This window comes from Danio rerio, chromosome 23, assembly GCF_052040795.2.
Source record: "Danio rerio strain M-AB ecotype USA chromosome 23, GRCz13ab, whole genome shotgun sequence".
In the NCBI taxonomy this organism is placed as follows: Eukaryota; Metazoa; Chordata; class Actinopteri; order Cypriniformes; family Danionidae; genus Danio; species Danio rerio.
Genome location: NC_141043.1, coordinates 35,511,557 through 35,529,819, shown reverse-complemented (window position 1 = coordinate 35,529,819; position 18,263 = coordinate 35,511,557). Strand labels below are relative to the sequence as shown.

Here is an 18,263-nt window from a genome sequence, read left to right as displayed (position 1 = left end):
GGTGTACTTGCATATGCTGAGCACTATATCTAAAAATCAACGTACAGTGATTAGATTTATAACCATTTTGGGACGTAGATTAATTTTACTGAATTAGAAGTGAAAAGATGCTCCCCGCTGCTCCACATTGATAAAAAAATGTCATGTCCTGTCTGCAACTTAAGAAGCTTAGACATTCCCTTAAAAATAAAACTAATAATGTCTATGTAATATGCAATACATTTATTCAGTACATAATCAAGAGAGCAGTGATTGAACCATAGAAACACCCTAAATCCCCCCTCATTTTTTTATTTTTACTCTTTTTTTTAAATATTTCCCAAATGATGTTTAACAGAGCAAGGATATTTTCACAGTATGTCTGATAATATTTTTTCTTCTGGAGAAAGTCTTATTTGTTTTATTTCAGCTAGATTAAAAGCAGTTATTAATTTTTTAAAAAACATTTTTGGGACAAAATTATTAGCCCCTTTAAGCTAATTTTTTTTCAATAATCTACAGAAAAAACCATCGTTGTACAATAACTTGCCTAATTACCCTAACCTAGTTCACCTTAATAACCTAGTTAAGCCTTTAAATGTCACTTTAAGCTGTATAGAAGTCTTGAAATCCGTTATTAGAAATAAGTTTTTAAAACTATTATGCTTCGAAATGTGCTAAAACAATCTTCCCTCCATTAAACAGAAATTGGTGAAAAAAATAAACAGGGGCGCTAATAATTCAAGGGGGCTAATAATTCTGACTTCAACTGTATGTAAAAGTTATAATTTGATGTAAAAGTATATTTTAAAAAATGATATTGTTTAGAAAATGAAAGGTATTACATTTAAATTCAAATTCATGCAAAAGATTGCACATATATATTTATATATATATATATATATATATATATATATATATATATATATATATATATATATATATATATATAACAGTTCTGTCTGGTTCTTGAATCTGATTGGCTGATAGCTGTGATATGTTAAAGTAATATCAGGACCCGTACAGCCTCTTTACCCTTTGTGTATTACTCTGCCCACATACAGCCAGCAAAAAGCAGACACTACAGATCTAAGGTTTAAAAGATGCTTGCTCAGCTGTTTAACTGTCAGCTTATGATTTTAATCCAACGCGGAAGAAACTAGTTCCTCATTCAAAAGGATTTTTGAGACTCTCCATGTTTGATTTTGTTTTTATATACACAATTATGTTGTCAAACTGTTGTATAAATGCAATATCACACTCGTAGCAGTGCGATATGGCTGTATATTGGCACTGGTTGGGGCACTAAGGCACTCGGCCTGCAGCCTCATGCCAACGCAAAATATATATATAAATTTCTTCAACATATAAATTTGGGCTACCCATTTTTGGAACATTTTTTAAAATTATTTAGCTATTAGCTCCAGATTTGGCTTTGGTACTGACTAATCTAATGTATATGAACAAATATAATATTGTAAAGCTTCCTATAGAAAATATCCATTTAAATGCGAGATTTGTGGGGGGTGTAGGCCTACTCACATATGCTGAGCACTGTTTATTACAAAGTCCCAGAAGCCATTAACTTGCATTTTTTTTTTCTCACAATTTCTTTAAAAAATCATCTTTAATACTTAATATGAAATGAACAGCAAGTTCAATTTTTGTTAAGCTATCCCTTTTAATTTCTCTGCAGCCAATGCAATTAATATACAGTACGTCCTAGATTCCTAATGAGTGAGTAAATAACCAGGGGTCTCATTTATTAAATTTTCTGTTGAAACAAAATTTTTGGCACATATGATGACTTAAGTGTTTCAAATTAAGTTCAATTTACTTAGGGGCGCTCAGTGGGTAGCATGATCGCCTGTTTGGGCCTCGGCTGGGTCAGTTGGCATTTCTCCGAGTTTGCATGTTCTCCCTGTGTTTGCATGGGTTTAATCCAAGTGTTCCGGTTTAGTCCAAAGACATGCAGTATAGGTGTATTGATTAAGCTAAATTAGTGTACGTGTGTGAATGCAAGTGTGTTGCCTGCGTTGGGTTGCAGTGGAAAGGGCATCCGCTGCGTAAAACCTATGCTGGATAAGTTGGTGGTTCATTCCGCTGTGGCGACCCCAGATTAATAAAGGGACTAAGCCGAAAAGAAAATTAATGAATGAATGTTTACTTAGAGTTTACTTAAAGCTGCACACATGCATTCTCCCATCAAGTTTGTTTTTCATAGATCACAACCTTTACAAAAATGATGTTCACTTATTTAAAATGAGTTGAAACAACATTCGTTTTTGGGAGGATGGCTTAATTTTTTAAAGTTCAATCCGCCTAGTATAAACTAACTAACTGTTCATTTTTGAGTACATGATTCCTTTAAAGACATGGAAAAGCAAACTCTATAGGCGTTGAAATATGCCTCTGGGTGAGCACATACATGACATAAACATCCAAAGACAGACAAAGCGGCGTGAAGGATGTCACTGCTTACGCATGTAAGGCGTTTGCACATTTTCATCCATCTTTGCATGAGCGCTTGACACCGCCATGTGCTGCTCCCAAGTCTGACCTAAAGGGTGTGTCCGTAACACATTTTAAACTACACACATTCCAAGCGGTCCGAGCCAGAATGATCTCTCAACAGACACACACTTTCTGACACCTGGTGGCCGCGCCTCAGGGTTTAATTTCATCGTGTGTAAAATATGATACTGCTCAGTTTTATTAGCGGCGCTCATACATGCACACACATACACAAAAACAACACACACTGTGGGCAGACATATAGTGTCAAGTTGCCAACGCTGGAAGCCACACTTTCACAAGCATTCATTTATTTCTAACTATACAATCAGCAGCTTTAAGAGCCTCGTGAAGTTCTCCTCAGCAGGCTTGATTGAGGTCGTTTCAAGGATTCTGTGATGAGTTTTGTGTGTGTGTGTGCGCGAGTCTGGGTGTGGACAGGTCTATATATCCCTGCCATATGACAGTGTGATTTCCTCTGGTTAAAGAATATTACTGGATCATAACATTTAACTGTAGCTTTAAAGGGCATGCTATCACATTTTCCCACACGTGCAGTGTTTGCACCTGTTGTTTGGAACATGCATGACAAATCAACACAGCCAAATTACATCAGCATATCAAAGGAAGTAAACGAGAATGCTTCTCTATTTATAGTACTCATCAGAAGTGGTGTAGTTATTAAACCTGATGTTTAATTACAATATAAATACGTGCCTTATATTTATATGGGACATTTTCTATATTAGAAGGGTAAATGCAACTGGCTTAAAGGGATATTCACCCAAAACTGAACATTCTGTTCTGTCATTGTTTACACTTCTTTTTCTTGTTCCAGACCTGTTTTCTTTCTTTTTTTCTGTTGAACCCAAAGATAAGATAAAATAAATAATAAGATATTTTAAAGAAAGTTGGACACCTGTAACCATTGACTTCTATTGTTTGTCCTTCAAAAGAAGTCAATAGTTACAGGATTTAAGCTTTCTTCAAAATACTTTCTTTAGTGTTCAACAGAATAAATAAACTCATAAAGGTTTGAAACCATTTGAGTGGGAATAAATAGTGAGTAAATTGTCATTTCGTAGTGAAATATGCTTTTAAAACATACTAATGCTGAATTGTAATGGTTAAATGCTACAAAAAACATCACTTTTGTAAATCCCCCTTTATCATCCTCTTTAGATTAACAACAATTTGTGTAATGTAAACTTATCATGCAAATTAAATATTAGAATTCTTTGTTTATGGTAATTTATGACTTATAAACACTGATGATTGACCAATCAGAGCTATTGGTCAGTATTTAATGAGCCACGCACAAGCGCAATACAGTTGATTGCGTCATTTATACTTATATTGTGCACGTGATTTTCTTGTCTAAGAGCAGCTCAGATGCAACTTTTGGCATTTAATAAAAAGAAGAGAACAGAAGGTATGATCTAGTTGTTTAATCTTATATATGTATGCTGGACCTGCAGTGCATCTCGAAAGTATTTGTAGCGCTTCACTTTTTCCACATTTTTTGTTACAGCCTTTTTCCAAAATGGATTAAATTCATTAATTTCCTCAAAATTCTACACACAATAGCCCATATTGAAAATGCTAAAAAAATGATTTTTTGGAAATTGTAAAAAAAAAAGCTGAAAAATCACATTTACATAAGTACACAGCCTTTCAATACTTTTTTGATGCACCTTTGGCAGCAATTACAGCTTTTTTATATGATTCCACAAGTTTGGCACACCTGTCTTTGGGAATTTTTGCCCATTCCTCTTTGCAGCACCTCTCAAGCTCTATCAGGTTGGATGGGAAGTGACAGTGTAGAGCCATTTTCAGATCACTCCAGAGATGTTCAATAGGATTTAGCTCTGGGCTCTGGCTGGGCCACTTAAAGACATTCACAGAGTTGTTGTGAAGCCACTCCATTGATATTTTGGTGGTGTGCTTTGGGTCATTGTCCTGCTGGAAGATGAACCGTCACTGAGGTCAAGAGCTCTCTGAAGCAGGTTTTCATTCAGGATGTCTCTGTACATTACTGCATTCATCTTTCCCTCTATCCTGGTATTAGCCTGGTGATGAGCGGTGCCTGCTTTTCTCCAAACGTAAAGCCTGGCATTCACTCCAAAGGGTTCAATTTTAGTCTCATCAGAGCAGAGAATTTTGTTTCTTACGGTCTGAGAGTCCTTCAGATGCCTTTTGGCAAATTCCAGGCGGGGCGTGGCTTCTGACTGGCCACTCTACCATACAGGCCTGATTGGCAGATTGCTGCACAGATGGTTGTCCTTCTGAAAGGTTCTCCTCTCTCCACAGAAGAAGGCTGGAGGTCAGACAGAGTGACCATAGGGATATTAATTACCTCACTAACTAAGGCCCTTCTACCCCTGATCACTCATCTTAGATGGCCAGCCAGCACTAGGAAGAGTCCTGGTGGTTCTGAACATCTTACGGGTGATGGAGGCCACTATGCTTTTTGGAACTTTCAGAGCAGCAGACATTTTACTGTAACCTTCCCCAGCCCTGCTTACTGTAGCTTCAGTGGGCGACCAAGTGAGAGTTGCAGGGAGCTAGCTGCCGGCAATCAGTTAGTAGTGGAGACAACGATATTTATATTAAAATCAATTAAAATTCACATTATAATCATTACAACCATTGCAGATTATGCTGCTTTCTGTTTTCTTTCTGCGGTATAGACAGACAAATCTTAATAAACCTCACATTTTCTTATATGTTTTTTATGTCTCAGCTTAAAACATTTTGTATATTCGAAAGTGCCAAAAAAGTTATACAAGAAGCATCAGGACAGCAGATGAAAATAAAATGAATACTATTATTGTTCTGTGTTAACACTTCGCACAGGGGAGTCATCAGTTTTCTTTTCAAGGCCACAAAGTCTGATGGAGACCATGCAGAATCTGGAAAGCATGTCTCGTTCTTTCCAGCAATGATGCACTGTGCGCTTAAGCAATTTCATTTCCTGTCCTCCACGACAATGCTCCCAATGCAGGCGTCATCTCAGCTCAACTCTGAACATTCCAGTCTATTGTAATCATACAGCTGTGTGTTTCTCTAGATATTGGCTGTAGAGTTATTATGCATAGGGTGTTTATGCGTTGCAGTTAAACAGTCTTGGCACAGTCATTACAATTTTATCTGTAGCATTTTTGATTAATCTGCTCTATAGGCATAAAAAGTTATGAAAAACAGAAAAATAAGAGTTACTTGGACCACTATAGCCTAAAGTTTTACTTGTGTTGGGTTTAGAACTATGAATGAATGCAAGCAGACATAGTGTAAAATCATAACACTTGCATCATGGATAAAGAATGCTAACTGAGCCGTGTGACCTATGGGGAGGTTATTCTTAGACTAATGTCGCCCTCTGCTGTAATAACAATGACTATACATAGCCTTGGGTGGGTGCAGATGATAAGACAGTAACAATGCAAATGCTAAGACAGTAAAGTTTTATTTTATTTAATTAAATCAACGTTTGAATAATATTATTAAATAATATTTTTAGCGTTATTTTATTTATTCAATCATTTTCTTTTCGGCTTAGTCCTTTATTAATCCAGGGTCGCCACAGCAGAATGAACCGCCAACTTATCCAGCATATATTTTACACAGTGGATGCCCTTTCAGCCGCAGCCCATCACTGGCAAACACACTTCCATTTACACACATATGCTGCAGACAGTTTAGCCTACCCAATTCACCTATACCATATGTCTTTGGACTTGTGGGGGAAACCGGAGTGGCCCACGTGAACATAGGGAGAACATGCAAATTCCACACAGAAATGCCAACTAAGCCAGCCGAGGCTCAAACCAGCAACCTTTTTGCTGTGAGGCGATCATGCTACCCACTGCGCCACCATGTCGCCAGCTTTATTTTAAAAACACTTTATTTAGTTTTATTTTATTAAAAGTTTAAATTAGTCTATGCATGTTGAAGGACTGTGAAGGGCAAGATCCTATATATATTACGATAACAGTCCAAAAACTTGTAAACTCAAATTTATGTTAGAGAAAAATATTAAATACAATTTTTTTAAAAAGAGGAAAATCAAGAAAAGCAAAAAATTAAAACAAAAATTTGCAATATTTAGTAATTGAAATATTTAGCTTGAATTTAATTGTATTATCTATCAACTTCTTAATATGTTTGGTGACTAAAATATTATTTTAATAAATATATTTGTTTAAATGCACCAAAATGCGTATTCACGGAGAAATGGATATATTATACATATATAGGCTATATATATATAAATATATATTATAAATATATATATATATATATATATATATATATATATATATATATATATATATATATATATATATATATATATATATATTTTATATATATATATATATATATTTTATATATATATATATATATATATATATATATATATATATATATATATAAATATATATATATATATATATATATATATATATATTATATATAAATATATATATATATATATATATTATATATAAATATATATATATATATATTTTATATATAAATATATATATATATATATTTTATATATAAATATATATATATATATATATATATATATATATATATATATATATAAATATATATATATATATATATATATATATATATATATATATATAAATATATATATATATATATATATATATATATATATATATATATATATATATATATATATATATATATATATATATATATTCATTCATTCATTTATTTATTTTCTTTATTAATCCAGTGTGGCCACAGCAGAATAAACTGCCAACTTATGCAGCACATTTTTACGCAGCGGATGCCCTTCCAGCCGCAACCCATCTCTGGGAAACATTCACACACATTCATACACTATGGACAATATAGCCTACCCTTCACCTTCACCTCTACCGCATGTCTTTGGACTGTAGAGGAAACCGGAGCACCCGGAGGAAACCCACGCGAATGCAGGGAGAACATGCAAACTCCACACAGAAACGCCAACTGATATATTTATATATATATATATATATATATATATATATATATATATATATATATATATATATATATATATACATATATACATATATATATATATATATATATATATATATATATATATATATATATATATATATACACCACGTATTGTTTAACTGAGATAAGATTTTGGACAACAAAATCTTGTTTTATAGATAATGATAACATTATAACTAGTAACATTAACTTAAAAATTATTTTAAAAAATAAATAAAACTGCTTTATTCCAGCCAAACTAAAACAAATGAGACTTACTCCAGAATTATATTTGAAAAATATATCATGGAAAAACTGAAAAGGTTCTTGATCTGTTCAATTTCACTTGGGAAATATTTTAAAGAGAACAAAAATTTCTCATCAGGACTAATAATTTTGACTTAAACTATATATAGGCCACAAACCCACAGGGGTGACTGGTTTGTATTTGTAGGGCTATGATATGAATGAATGAATGAATGAATGAATGAATGAATGAATGAATGAATGAATGAATGAATGAATGAATGAATGAATGAATGGACGGACGTGTGAACGAACGAACATGGGAAATAAATCTCCCCCTTCTTGCTCTAGCTCTTATTTTTCTGAGCACACACAGTTCCCTTTGTAGCTCTAAGTTGCACATCTTGTGCTACTTCTCTATTTAGTGTATTTCCTGTTAGATAAGGACAAAAACAAATCGTCAAAATTAGTTTAGATGAGAAAGGGTAAACCTCAGCATGTCTGCAGCCAGTACGACTTCCACAATCAGAGTGGAAACGCCTTTTTCCTGCAGGAGGCACAGTGTGAGCTCAGTCGATGACGGGACACTCAGACTTCTGAAGCGGCACGATTCAGTCCGAAATGCTGCACAGAGATAAATAGGAAAATGCCTGTGTTGAAAAAAATCCCAATTACCCACCAGTCGTGAATTATGTCAATATGTCTCTGCGACATGTGATTCGCTCGAGTGTTTGTAAACATGCGTCAAAAGCATGTGATTCTTTTGACGACATTCTGCGTTCTGGACGGACAGCCAATCAGAAAACGGGGGTGTGTGAGGTGGGCGGAGCCTCGCCTGTGGCGCTGTGGAAAATTCTGTGTGCTCGGCAACAAGACGCTTTACAATTGAAAACTGGAGTTCGAGCCAATATCATCCGTCGTTTGATGTCGCGAAAAGATTGAAAAACTCGACTACAACTGCGTTCAGGTTAGTGAGGTGTTTTCTAGAGAGTAAACTTGCGAAGTCCTTCACACTGGGCGTTGCGTTATTCTGAATTCCTTGCTGTAATTGACAAACAGGCTGTTTTATGATGTGGCAGGTTGATAAACCTCGTCTTAAATCAATAATAAATATGATAAATATGTCGATATGTAGATGATTTTGAGCCACTATATGCTGATGTTCAAATTCTGCGTTTTAAGGATGCTGTCAGTCATCATGTCCATTAAGATGCTCCATGAATGCATTGACTAGTTTTCTTGAAAATAATCATCATAGTTACATATACAGGTGATTCTTAGAAAACGCAAGTCGAGGTGGGGTTTGCGGGCAGGAGGAGGGTTTTGTGCTGCGACAAAGGTGTGCGTGCGTGCGTGTGTGTGTGGCCTAGCCTACTTGGCGGGGCAAAGAGAGGATGTTACGCAGTTCTTATTTACAACCCAGTGTGCTTTGCCCTCACCCATGTAATGTGTTTTCATCACGACCAGACAGTCAGAATAGCATCTTACAGGTGAGCTCGCTTGTTTTTTTTCCCACTAGTTAAAACATACAAAGTTTCCAGACAGAAATCAGTCGACTATTCAAATATTTTTTGCTGTCCTGACTTACAAATAACCTCAGATTTGCATGAGAGGCTTGGCTGATAATGCCTATTCATTATATTACTTGACTGAGTTTATGTAACAGTGGTTCTGCGCTCCTTACTTTAATATCTGTATCTTTGTTGTTCCGTGAGATAAAGATATAAGGTTTATACCCGCTATCACCCTCTTACTTCCCAGATATTTGGGGTTATTAGTGAAGTGCGCACCTTTAATTTGTGTTGTAAACAAAGCTGGCGTGTGTAGTCGTTCGCCACTGGATGGCGCCTTTTTCAACTACGACATTGCAACCAGTTGTTTACCTCCAGGGTGAGTTATTCATTCATTTGTTTATTTATTTATTTATTAAAAGTCCTGTTAACGTGTGTTATGTTTTATTAATAGTTTTAATTTAAATCGGTAATTATTTTTTAATAAATACAGAATAAATACAATATTTTTATAATTAACTTCAATATTTGTTGATCAGTTTTATTCATTTAATATGTTTTTTGGTTCACAGTAAATCACTTACTAGAAAACATTATCTTCGAGTCTGGACTGATTATTAAAAGCATTTTGGTTTGAGAGATTTAGAGATATCATGGTACCAGCACAAATACACACTAAACTAAATATTGCTTGGTGATTGGTAGGGCCAGACAGAATCTGCGGACTTGTTTGCTATTTCTGCGCAGAATTTTGAAGAAAAAAAATAATAATAATAATAGCAATAATAATAAATCTGTATATTCATGCAGAATGGTTTGGGGAGTATCATAACTAAAACCATATATATATATATATATATATATATATATATATATATATATATATATATATATATATATATATATATATATATATACATATATATATATATATATATATATATATATATATATATATATATATATATATATATATATATATATAAAAATATATATATATATATAAAAATACAAAATCAAACAAAAGTGCTCTAGGGTAGCTCAAATAACTTGTCGGTGCTCTTTGAGCAAGGGATTCATCAGAACAAACATTAAAAATCAGTCCAAGGCACTCGAAAGATGTGAAAAAAATATTTAAAAACCTTTTTTCACATGGCTAATCTTTAAAAAAAACTACGCATTTCGGCAGAGAGCTGCCTTCATCAGGGTAACAGTAAAAAACAACAACTTTTTTTCCTTTTAAACTTTTATTTAATGTTTACAATGCAAATCCAATTAGATTCTCTGAGACAGAAAATATTACTTTACAAACTGTATTGTAAAACGTATAAACATTTCATATTAGTCAATAATAATACTAAAATTAATTTTAAAAACGGAATAAATATACATTTACACACATTTACACGAGTGCAGTGAATAAACAGAATCAATGATGTGCTAAACCTCTGCAGAATTCTGTGTGCAGATTATTATTAGTTACTTAAATCAACATATAATGTTTTTTTTATTTTATTACTCAGCCTTTAACTCTCCTTGTATCAGCATCAGCTTGAATGGAAAATTATTATAATCACTAAATATTATGGTATGGCATTATTTTTATGGTCCCTATTGCACATTTTGTTGACTAAAAGTTGCATTGCAACTACAGGCCTATTAATTTCCATTTGAGGATTAGTAGACTATCTGCTGTCAACTTACACTAACCTCAACCTAAGTCTACTAATAATCTAACGAGAGTTTGTTGGCATGTAGATGCAATGTAACTTAAATTCAACAAAATGCGTTAAACGAACCATCAAAATGAAGTGACACCAAAATTACTTCAATTCCTAAGTGTTATAACAACCCACACAGTAGAAAAGTCTGACTCTGAATGGTTGAATAGTCTTAATATTTGGTAATACGTCCTGCTCTAAGTGATCACGGGAAGTGAATGTAATAAGATTGGATTATGAATTACTTGTCTATGATCATAGGTCAGACAAACTCAAACATGTCTCAGGAGTGTTTCTACTTGCCATAGATTCCTTGAGGATATTCAAACCTCATATGCATTATATAATATATAGACCTATTTCTCTTGTAGTTACATTTGTTTTGTTGTTTTTTTATTTCAGTGGATCCTTCATGAAGAGTTACTGCAGCACTTTCAAGGTATGCGTTTATACATATTAGAAAACAATTATTATTGTATAGATTTGCAAGAGAAAGACATATAATATCTTCTTGGGTGTGGCATCTGGCATTCATCTGCAGATTCATCCATTCGAACCAAACATGCTGAACAAGGTTAGCCGTATCACAGTTTCCCTCCACCAAATTTAAATAGGAGTTTGCATCCGCCATATATTATAGCCTCATATAACATGCCTTGCTGCTTTAATGGCAGAGCTTCATGTCATTCCTCATCTTTGCTAAGGTTTTATATGAGCAGGCACTTTGGCAGCTGTATTTAGAAGTGCGTCATTCAGGGTCAGTGCATGTAGTCAGTCGGCCAGTCCATCTTACTGTTCGAGATTAATCCTACAGGAAGCGCAATACTACGTAAGGATGCTGCTGCTAAAATTAACCCACCTGCTGCATGCTGCTATTGCTAATGACGACTGCATTAATAACAGACAGGAAGGATACTAGTTAGCATGCTGTATATCCTGTGTGAAATGGTAAAGGAGATGTGTTGAATTTCATGTTGCATTGATAAGGAGATCAAATGGCCTGTCTTGTACCTAAAGACTTGTGTTATGTAAGTGCCTTTGTTCGTAGTGGGCGGACAATCCTGTGTGAGATTAAACTGCTTTATATTGTAATTGTTGAGTCACTGGGGTAAGCTTGGGGTAAATGTTAGAGGTGAAGTAAATTTAGCACCAAATGTGTGTAATTGTAAAAAGTCCGTACAGAGTTTCTGGATTAGTATGCATGTGTACTGAACAAATACAGTGTTGTTTTAAGCTCATATGGAAATGAATTTGAAAGTTCCGGTGTGATACAGGCGTAGGTTTTAACAACTCTAAATTGAACTCAAATTTTTTTCAGCTGATGCTTGAATACAACTGAAATATATCAGTCATCTCTCGCAAGAAGCTTTGTGTTTTGATACTTTCGATAAACAAAGTCTCATCTTTCAAAGTCAGATGATTTCATAAGGATACTGTGATTCGACAGTTTGCTGCATTTTTTCATGATAATTCTTTCCTCTTTTAGAAGTAGTAAAAGAATGAAATGAACGAATGATTATCTCATGTTTCATATGCTGTAATCTCTCGAAATATAATGTGGCATCATATTTACCTCAGGCATGTAATTTAGTGTCGCAGCTCCTTTATAACATGTTTTAATCCCTAAGTACATTGTGTGTGTATATGTATATATTTATATATACATATATATTAAAACATTTAAAACAAATGAGACTTTATCCAGAAGAAAAAGTATATAATTAGACATACTGTGAACATTTCCTTGCTCTGTTAAACATCATTTGGGAAATGTAAAAAATTTATTTCAAAGGGGGGCTAATAATTCTGACTTCAACTGTATATATTTCTGTGCCAAAAATGTACCAAACCATCTCTTCGTATTCAAGGTACATACTGTACTAAACCATCTTTTTTGTATTATTAAATGCTTATTGGATTGAACATTCTATATTTTAGAATGTGAACTAGTAGAAATGTACTAGTACTAATGTTATGTAAAATTGATTATCATACAAACTGCACTTTATTTTGGTGTTTCCAGTGTTTTCATTGACAGTCATTTTCTCTTTTCAGAGTCAGACTGAATGCATTTTGACTCATCATAACAGGTGCAGTCAATTCAGGTGTTAAATCTTTCAGACCAACTTGAAAATGAGCAAAATCTGCATAGATAACTTTTTTTAGTCTCCCACAAGACTTCTAAACGTGCAAATTTCTATTAATATGGCAATATTTCACAAACAGCATTTTGCAGAACAACTGTATATGCCAACCCAGGCTCATTGGAAATATGTGCCCAGGACTACAATTTTGAGAAGGAACAAACGTACCCCTGGACTAGGGTTGTCACGATACTGAAATTCGGTACCAATCAATACTGAAGTTTTAAAAACGTCCATTTCCCGCTGACATTTGAGTGCTACTGAGCATGTTCCTAAACAGCGCTGATTTGCCATTGTGTTCAACAGAAATGACTGTGATCGGCCATGAAGGTCATAAGTTCACCGAACTCACCGCTGTTTACTGAGTGTAACCACAGATAGAGCGACACTGGAGTGTTTCAAAGTCACTTCACGAGTTCACACTCACAGATATTTGACTGAATAGAATATGCGTATTTGCCGTGCTGGGAGAGGGCTCGGAGATTGGGAAGACACCCTAACTCGTGTTATTCCCCTTATCGGGATAAAGAGAGATAGGGTCCGAGCACAGTGTCTAGCCCGGCTCTAGAACGCTCCCCCCTCAGATTTAAATAGGTATCTGGTTTAATAGTGTGGAGTTGGGGTGGTGGAGGGACGCTGAAGTCGAGAGAAAACGAAGGTATGACGTGTTTGACTATTTATGGGGGTTTGCTCTTGATGCTTTGCTCTTGAGCTGATTGGATAATAGAATGATTGTGTGTGTGATGAATTAGCCTCGTCAAAGACAGATCGTGCTCCTCCCGAAATCTGTTTATAAAACATCACGTCGATTAGCTGGTTTGTCTATAAGCTGACATACAAGCAATTCGCTGATGAATCACGGATTTGAAACGCTCCAGTGTCCCTGTATCTGTAGTTACACTCAGTAAACGGTGTTTGTGTGTGCTGTGTTTGTCTGGGATAATTAGTCGACCGAAATGTGTATATTCCATATTCGCAGTGAGCTTGTGGCATTCATTCAACTGGGTGCATCTGGAAGGCGCGAACGCGTCATGCCACTCATGCACACCTCCATTGGAAATAACGAACTTGCGCAAACTCTAGAAAAGACTCGATATGCGAACGGCCCCTAAAAAGCTGCCGTCATTTGCGAACTTCAGCAGTTTATCTAATTTGTTGACAAATGGGTTGCAGATTTATTGCTTGTTAGTTCGTAGGTCCTTCACTGAACCTTTTCCTCTTCGCAAAGAAACTTTTTAAAGACGTCTGTTTCTTACTTATTGTCGGTTAAATTTGGGCGCTCAAGTGACTGAAATGTAAGCGAGAGAATACGGTCATTTTTCAAAATAAAAGATTTTACAAAATAAACGATTGTTCAGACTCAGATAATAAATAAAACTGAAATAATTAATGATTTCTTGTTCGACCTAGTACCAATTGTTATGGCTGAGGACCACCGGTTTAAAAAAAAGATTTGTTACTTGAGCAAATCTTTTAAATTACGATTTATTGAGGAAAAATGTGTCACCTCCTTCTGATAAAAGACTAAATGTTTTACAATACATGTCAGTGTCAAGATACCGTAATATTAACATCCGTCCACTGGACAGCAACACAAACTAGCTACTTTGTAATACAAAATGGATGCCAATTTGGTTGCACTATAGCAATTGCAAGTGTAGTTATAGTTATGGCTTGATGTTCGTCTATTGTCCTGTTTCACATTACAATGTTTAGTTAGTGTCTACACTAGGGTGTTTGCATTAGGCAGTCTAATTGGCTGACAGCTTTATTGGTGCTTCAAAAGGGGGGAAAATCTAGTTTTGTGGCACCATTTGTTTGTTAATTTGTTCAAATTGCATCACAAATTGATGTTAGTGCTGTAATATTAATATCAATACACATGCAAAACACCTGAAAGTTATACTTTGGTTAATTTTAAGTGCAGTTATTACTCCTGAAACTAACAGTGTGTATGTGGCCTTCTTAAGTATGTAATCCCCAATTTTTTTCTTAATGATAATTAATAATTATATATGGATTGTAGTTCCTGTTAAGCTGTTCCTTTGAGTCCGTATTTTATATTATAATTATTTAATATTTTAATCAGATGTTAGTAAACAATTAATCAGTTTGACCATCTATTATTTTACTATGTTTTATTTAATGTATTGACATATTTAGGTCTCAGTCTGCAAGTTAGCAAAGCTATCAACCTTTTCACTGACTCTGCTGTTTTTAAGTGGATGAACTAAAGCTGCATATCTCCGCGTGTATTGCTTTATGTTATTCACAGTGGTGTACATCAAATTGATAAATGTTGAAGAAGTTTTAGCAGTCGTCAGCTTAACAGATGCCCTCATAACTGCAATCTTACATAATAGCTGTCCTGATATACCCGGACACAAATAGACAGAAACACAGCATGGGTAGGAAAACGCACTGTGAAATGTGACTAGGTTTTATTTGCGTTCAGAAAACAACTCATCATATACATCCGTACCAAACAACCAGCTTGATTCTGGTTCACCGTAGAGTCTATCTTTCATAGATCTGTATCTTCTTGCATACTTAGTACGTTCTTAATCAATAATCAGTTGACATTGTTTCATTGCCAAGTTGTAATGCAAGGAAAGGTGACTCAAAAATCCATTAGAGAGACATAGAGCTCTTCCTAAGGCGAGAAGAAGATATTTGATTAGTCAAAAGGCGAAAGTTATTTAAGGTAATTCGGCGTAAGGTTTTTCATAATGCAGGAAGTAATACTTTGTTGATCTCTCAATCTAACATATAAAGTGGAGCAGGGATGAGGATTATCGTTGGATGGTGGCAGGTTTTAGACTGCAGGCTGCCGAGCTTCTGCCAACTGACCTGCCTCACTTCCACACTTAGATTGAGATGTCATGGGGAGGAGCATGCTGGGAAATGTGGTCTGTGTTTAAGTGTGTCAGGCTGCTCTGTGTGTGGAGCAATTTTAGCCAGCTCCTGCTGTGTGGTTTCGCGTGTTTGCTCTTTGATGGGATTTTTAGTGGAGCAGTTCTTCTGTGTGTGTGTTTTTAATTAAGAGATTCAGTAAATATTTTTGTCTTATGGACCTATTTATTATGGTAAATTAAGTTCTTTTTGTTATTTTTATTTTATTATTTATTTTAATTTATTTGCGCTTTGTCATTTTAATGATTTGTTAAAAAATCTTTTGCAATTTAATTCAATTTATAATTCAATTAATAACTTATTTTCAAATTTGAACAAAAGGAAAAAGGATACAAAACAATCAGGGCTTGACATGAACTTGTTTGATCACCAGTCACTGTGGCTAGTAGATTTCCAGCATTACTAGCCACTCGCCAATTTCACTAGCCACACTTTTGTTGTTGGAAAAATATATTTTATATGCATACATTTGACTTTGACTTGCTAAAATCACTTGATTTAGATTTTGTGTTCTGTCCATGCCTCATTCATTTCACTTTTTGTGTGTTGTGTGTGTAAGTTTGCTCAGTGTGAGTTTGTAAGTTTGCTCAGGTTGTCACATGGCTAGTTTTACTTTTACATGACTTTTCTGGGCTCAACATTAAGGATTTACCAAAGTTATCTTTGACCACACCAACAATAAATAATTATTTTTTTTGCCACAAATTTTAAATGTGTTAAAACAAGCAAAATATAGCGGCATACATGCACTTTTTAATTCAACAAAACTTTTCTTAAATTTTTTTATTTTGAGATTTGAAAAATAACTATTGTCATGTATCTAAAATATGCATAGTAATCTGTCTTGGTTAAGACAGTGTGTTTGTGTATGTGACAGTTTACTACACACAAATGGGAAGTTAATATCCTATTGAAGCAATGTTATTGTAAAAAACTGATAATTAGATCACATTAACACAAATAACTGTAAGCAAAAGAAAACGGGTGAAAAACATACCATGTGTGATAATGAAAGGATGATCACACGCACAGAGTTAATGTTAGGCTTGTTAATAATCTGATAAAAAAAAATTTAAACGAAAGCAGTGACCGCTGCTGCTTACAAAAAGATATATCTTGAGCTCTTGAAAGCAGCTGGACTGTGGGTGCACGATCATCGCTGTTTGTCCAGTCTATTTCAATTCAAACAGAACCGATCGCACTAGTTGCGAGTCGCAAGTAAACGGAAGCGTGCGCACACTTTTTAACAGACGCGCGCATCACATCACCCGTGCGTGCGAGTGGTCATCCTCTCATTGGGTATTCACCTGCTTTCTATTGTTCGTGTGAACGCAATTACTTTTGTCAGTCGTGTTGCTTTTCAATTCTAAAATCGCCTTTGCATGCACATATTGGACCATCCTTATTGTCGAACCCTGCTTTTAAGAGTTATTATTCGGGAAAAAATATTTTCAACCAGCCAAAGGGGCTAGTAAGAGTGTCTGTCTTACCTGCCACCGCTGAAATCTTCCCGCATTTGGCTGGTAGGCAGGTGTTAATGTAAAGCCTGTATACAATACATGTAAGTGTGACAGCTTTATTATTGCTTAAAAGATAAAAATCAAGTTTTGTGACCAGATTTGTTAGTTTATTTGTTCAAATTGCATAAAGGCTGATTTATACTTCTGCGTCAAGCGTACGCGTATGGTCTGGCGTAGCTTTCACGTGGTCGCGTTGCCCTTACCGTGGCTGACTCCGACGCTGACACACACCTCTTTAAAAAATGTAACTACACGTCGCAATGATGCATTGCATAAGCTCTGCGATTGGCTGGCTTGGTAGCAGTGACTAGCATAGGTGGTGCTGAGACCCGCTAGCCCAAGCGATTGTTTACAAGTGTGGAGTCTCGTGAGGGAGCGCCAGATGGAAACTTTTGTTTTGCGTTTACCTTATGATTAAAGTTGTTGCACGTCTTGAACTGGATTCCCGCTACTGAATGAGCAAGTTTTAGCTACTTGTAGCAGTCAGAAAGAACTAAACAACCAAGAAGTTCAACACAGAGGAAAAAAAATCCTACTGCCAGATAGTGTTTTAGAAGTGTTATTGCATAGCAACACAAAAAGCACACAGAAGTATAAATGCATGACTTACCACAAGGCTTGCGCCGTCACTCGACGCAGAAGTATAAATAAAGTAAAATAGTGGTTGAACTAGGTATTGCACTCTCCGTT

General features: G+C 35.0%; 2 long non-coding RNA genes across 5 annotated transcripts in view; one reads left to right on the top strand and one right to left on the bottom strand.

The window, feature by feature from the left end:
- LOC147831328 (uncharacterized) overlaps positions 1-18,263 on the bottom strand; it is a 39,135-nt gene that overhangs the window by 17,926 nt on the left and 2,946 nt on the right. The window lies entirely within an intron of this gene.
- LOC110438323 (uncharacterized) overlaps positions 8,581-18,263 on the top strand; it is a 27,726-nt gene continuing 18,043 nt past the window's right edge. For 2 of the 4 annotated variants that reach the window (XR_015523776.1, XR_015523774.1), the window contains exons 1-2: positions 8,581-9,654; positions 11,399-11,435. This is a non-coding gene — a long non-coding RNA (uncharacterized LOC110438323). Of the gene's footprint in view, positions 9,655-11,398; positions 11,436-11,537; positions 12,087-18,263 lie in introns of those variants that run through there. The other 2 variants (XR_015523775.1, XR_015523773.1) reach the window with 2 other exon arrangements.